The following is a 5,682-nucleotide window of genomic DNA, read 5'->3' as shown; positions in this document are numbered from 1 at the left end:
TTGAAATTGCTACATTCTGAACTCATGTATCCTCCTCCATAGCTGTCCTCATGTTGACTATTTGTACCAACTGCATTGGCTTGCATTCTTTCGAGTTTCTTTGTGAGCTGATCAAACTGAGCATTTATCATGCTTTTCCTCTTTCATTTGACCACTCATAATTGTGGTATGCAACCCTTTCTAGAAGTTCAAGTGCATGTGGTATTGTTTTCTCCATTAGGTTACCCTCTGCAGCTAAATCAACTGTGCTCCTTGTAGAGGGTAGTAACACATTATAGAAATTTTGCACTAATAGCTAATCTTCTATGCCATGGTGTGGACATTCCCTCTGTAGGTCTTTATATCTTTCCCATGCATCATAGAGTGATTCTCCTTCCTTGTGTCTAAAAGTGTTGAGCTCAAGCCTCAGTTTTGCAGTCTTTGCCAGTGGAAAATACCTTGCTAGAAAAACTTGAGATAGGTTTTCCCAAGTAGTGAACGCTCCAACCGGTTGAGAAAGTAACCACTTCCTTGCTCTGTCCCGAAGGGAAAATGGGAATGCTCTGAGTCTTATTGCTTCATCAGACACTCCATTCATCTTGAATGTGTCACATAGGGCAAGAAAGCACTGGAGGTGATAGTGTGGGTCTTCTGTTGGTGAACCTACAAACTAGTTTTATTGAATCATTTGGAGCCATGCCGATTTTAATTCAAAGTTGTTGGCTTCCACTGTGGGTCTAGTGACACTGGGCTGAAATCCTTGGACAAATAGAGCTCTGTAATCTCTCAAGAGTCTTGATTTGCCATTATTATCGGCTATGGTTGGAATTCTAGGATCTCCTTGATCGTGCTCTTGATGTTTCCTTTCCCTCCTGATGGCTTTCAGAGTTCTGTCTATCTCCGGATCATAATCCAAAATTTCTTCTGGCTTTATTCTGGTCATATACCAGATTGAGCACCTGAGAGAAAAGAAAAGAAATACAACTCGTAAAATAAAATTAGATAATAAATATAATTGCCTAAATCAGCTAAATTACCTATCGCTTGATATTACTAAAACCAAAATCCCCGGCAATGGGGTCAAAAACTTGTTTCGCTATTTTTACAACCCCATAAGTGCACGAATTGCTAACAAGTAATAAAGTGATAAGTAAAGTATCATTCTTACGAGGACTTTATTTAGCAAGTACCAATCTACACAGTAATTTTGACTGTCTAGGCTATCGAATAATTAGGGAATGAAGTTTGTTAACTTTAAACACTAGGATGGTAAACTTAAAAAGAAATTATCTATTTTGGAACAATTCTGGAACTAAGATTTCACTCTTGAATCTTACTAGGGATGTTATCTAGTTTATTTACTGGATTGAGAGTCGTTTTCCTTGATGGAAATCAGTCCTAAGCTATCCTAAATCCTCTCTAAAGGCATCTAGGGTGTATTCTAATTAACTCAAACCCTACTTTTGTGGTGAATTAATTAATTAAAATCCTTTAGGATTTTTGACCAATTTTGAAGTTCCACAAAGGTGTCAGCCTATGTCTAGGTCAGAATTCCTAGGATCAAGATCTTGATTTTCTAATGTTAATCTTCACCTTTCAGTCCTTCAATTAACATCTACAATCATGACTAAGTGGGTACCAGCACATAGCATGCATTAAGATCACAAGAAATTAAATCAAGAAACGAATCTCAAATCTAATAAATAAAACTTAGTGTTCATCCATAATAATAATTATAGGAGCTACTCTCCCAAATCCAGAATAAGAAAACTAATCACTCATGGTGAGTTCAGTAAACATCATGATAAAAGGTAAAAACAGTATAAAGAAAATTATGAAGAAGAAATAAAACAATAAAAATCTGTCTAGGGAGATGAAACGAAGGAATCAAAGAGAGATTGCAGCTTTGATCTTATGGAGCTTTAGCTGGAAAACTTCTTTTAGTACTGATGTACTGCTCGATAGTAGCAACCTTCAGTAGTAGTCCCGATGACAATCAATCCTCGACGATAGTCCCCCTCTCTCTTGATGTTTTCTTTTCTATTTATATTGGTTGCTCTAGGGATAGGTCATTTTGAGTCCACAAGGCTTTAGGAGTCTCGTTTGAATCAGAAAATAGGAGGGGAATTCGAGTTATAAAACTAGCTGCAGCATAGTACATGATGAAGGAACAGAAGCGTGGAAAACACAAGTTTATACCATTGAATTCAAAAATTTTCACCTAGGGTCACATGCATCATGCAAGATTTATTTTTATCTATTTGATTTCAATGATAAACAACATATCAAAACTCTTTTAATATGTTTTTTGATCTGTATTTGCCATTTAAGATTTTAAAATTAATCAGATTAATTTTAGAATTCTAGATTAAATCAAGAACGATTACACTAACCTCTTGATGCACTACAGCGTATCTGTGCCTTTGAGATTTGTCTTCAAGACACCAAATGTTGTCCCTCTAGCTTGTCCACACCACCTATGGCAGCCCTTGAACAGCTTCTAAAGCTTTTTCTATTAATTAGAAATTCAAGTTCTACCTTTTAATAGATTAGAGATGTAAACAGGACACTAGAAACAATTTCTAGTGTTCTTAATTCAAGAGATTGATGGCTAATCTCTTTGAATTGATGAGAGATGAAGAAGAATAGATGGAGAGCCTCAAAATGGCGTGACAAAGGAGAGGAGTGGCTGCTGGTTGTTTTTCTTTTTCATAACAACACTTATATAGCTAGGTTAACACATTAAACACTTGCCACATGTCTCCTTTTGATTAGCTCTAGGTTTAAGTGACCCAATCACATTGTGCCAAGTGTCAAACCTATATTTAATCTTGATTTTAATCATCTTACATGATTAAAAAACATTTGGCAAGCATATGTGTAATCTCATGTGTCACCATCTCATGGTGCCACGTGTCATACTGTGAAATGACCAAAATGCCCCTATGTCTTAATTTTGAGTTCTTAACCCAAAATAATTATTTTTTCTTCTTCTAATTTATATCAAATATAAATTAATTAATTAATCTCTATAAATTAATTTCTCATTAATTAAATTCATATTTAAACACTTTAAATATAAATTTAACTTATACTATACATCCAATAATCTAGATTTGGTTTCAAGTCATGCTAGGGACTTTGCAATTTAATTGCAAACTAAACCTATTTAATTAATCAATTAAACTCTTTAATTAATTAATTAAATCATATTTAAATAGGTGATAACTTGTGTATGTGTGTGAGGCTCATCACTAATTGGCAATGAGACATGATATCAACTCTTGATATCAACTCTTAATATCATCAGAACTTTTTCTTACCATAAATGATTTCTCTAAATCATTTTATGAACCTCATAGACCATGGTTAACACCTAGCATAGCATGCCATGGCCACCCAATTAGTAATAAGGTTTACCTTAAATGAACCTATAATCATATGTTACCATGCACTAGAATCTCTCTCACATAAAAATCCCAACTCAAGCCGGAGTCATGGTTTATGTTAAACTCCATTTGCTATGAATATTATGTTCTCTTTTAATTCCAGTTCTTGATTAAAAGATTTTCTAATTAGAAACTCTTTTACGAATAAATCTATCTGTCTGCCAGAACTTGAAACATCAAGAACAATTAAATGAACATAGGATTTTATCTCTATTTACTTAGAGGAACAGATTCCATCTTGATCAATACCTACCTCCATATATAACTAGTAGGAGCCAACACATGCCCATTTACCCATACACAGTACAAGTATGAAAGCAGTATCAAACTCAAACTACCTATATACAAGATAACTATGCTATCTCAGGTCTAAAGATTATATGCACTGATATGATTTATGACAAAACATTGACAATAGTAAACTCCATGTACTTGTCATAAGTGTCACTGGTTCGGCCTACTTATCATTTATAAGTGCCTATCATGTTTGTCATATGGCATGAGACTCACCATTCCATCTTATTTATATCTCATATAAATAACTTGGTAACAAACATGAATACAATCTTTCTGGATAAGTCATGTCCTTATTATGAAGTATCCTCGATTGTGAACCTATTTATGATACTTTGTGCTAGCAATATTGTCACTCATATTCTTAACAACTTAAGAATAATATTTCTAACAAAATATCAATGGACCTTTTCTATTACACATAAATATATTATGTAAACGGAAAAGTGGAAATGCCTTTTATTAATAAAAATATGTACAAGATACATACTAAATGATATGCTCTAGGGCATACTACTAACAATCTCCCACTAGCACTAGAGCCATTCATTACAATATCTTAGACCTATCTTTTCAAAATGTCGGTCTAGCTGAGCTTGTGACAAAGGCTTAGTGAATGGATCAGCTGGTTTTTTCAGCTGATGTTATTTTTTTCTGCATGGCTATATCGCCATGCCCAATTATATCTCCGATAATTTGGTAGTGCCTTTCTATGTGTTTGGATTTCTGGTGAGACCTTGGTTCCTTAGCCTGTATGACTGCTCCATTGTTGTCACGGTGTAATGGAACTGCTGACTCAATGGAAGGAACTACTGTAAGTTCTGTCATGAACTTCTTTATCCAAACAGCTTCCTTTGCAGCATCTGCTGCAGCAATATACTTAGCCTCTATAGTGGAATCTGCAGTCGTGCTCTGTTTGGAACTCTTCCAACTGACTACACCTCCATTACAAATGAACACATATTTAGAGGTAGACTTTCTATCATCGATATCTAATTGGAAATCAAAATCAGTATAACCATCCAATTGCAAGACTCCACCTCCATAAATCAAGAATAAATCCTTAGTTCTTCTCAAGTACTTAAGGATATTCTTGACAGCTATCCAGTGTTCCAAACTTGGATTGGATTGATACCTGCTAGTCAAACTAACAGCATATGCGATATCCGGCCTAGTACACAACATTGCATACATTAAACTTTCAATAGCCAAAGCATATGGAATCCTGGCCATCTTATCTCTTTCTTCAGGTGTGTTTGGAGACATCTCTTTAGAAAGGTGGATACCATGTCTTACTGGTAACAATCCTCTCTTGGAATCAAGCATATCAAACCTCTTTAACACTTTTTCCAAGTATAGACTTTGGGATAAACCAATTATTCTTTTAGCTCTATCTCTATAGATGCGAATCCCAAGAATATAGGTTGCCTCCCCTAAGTATTTCATGGAGAATGTATTTGACAACCATACCTTTATAGTTGTCAACATACCTGTGTCATTACCCATCAACAGTATGTCATCCACATATAAGACAAGGAAAGTGATAGCACTGTCACTAACCTTCTTATATACACATGGCTCATCCTCATTTTTGATAAAACCAAAGGATTTAATGGCTTCATCAAAATGGATGTACCAACTCCTCGAAGCTTGTTTCAACCGATAAATGGATCGCTTTAGCTTGCATACCTTGGAACCATTTTGGGATTCAAAACCCCTAGGTTGTTCCATGAAAATGTTTTTTTCAATGTATCCATTGAGAAAAGCTGTTTTAACATCCATCTGCCAAATCTCATAATCATAGTATGCAGCTATTGTTAATAAAATTCTAATTGATATAAGCATGGAAACAGGCGAGAAAGTCTCCTCATAGTCGACTCCTTGCCTTTGGCGAAACCCTTTTGCTACTAGCCTTTCCTTATAGGTCTCTATCTTTCCATCAGAATCAATTTTCTTCTTG

General features: G+C 35.0%; 1 non-coding gene across 1 annotated transcript; it reads left to right on the top strand.

The window, feature by feature from the left end:
• Positions 1 to 305: 305 nt before the first annotated feature.
• Positions 306 to 412, top strand: LOC131169662 (small nucleolar RNA R71). Its single transcript, XR_009140555.1, has one exon. It is a non-coding gene; the product is annotated as a small nucleolar RNA R71 (small nucleolar RNA).
• The last annotated feature ends 5,270 nt before the right edge of the window (positions 413 to 5,682 follow it).

This window comes from Hevea brasiliensis, chromosome 1 (genome assembly GCF_030052815.1).
Source record: "Hevea brasiliensis isolate MT/VB/25A 57/8 chromosome 1, ASM3005281v1, whole genome shotgun sequence".
Lineage (NCBI taxonomy): Eukaryota > Viridiplantae > Streptophyta > Magnoliopsida > Malpighiales > Euphorbiaceae > Hevea > Hevea brasiliensis.
The sequence above is the reverse complement of the archived record's forward strand: the minus strand, read 5'-3'. Positions and strand labels throughout refer to the sequence as shown.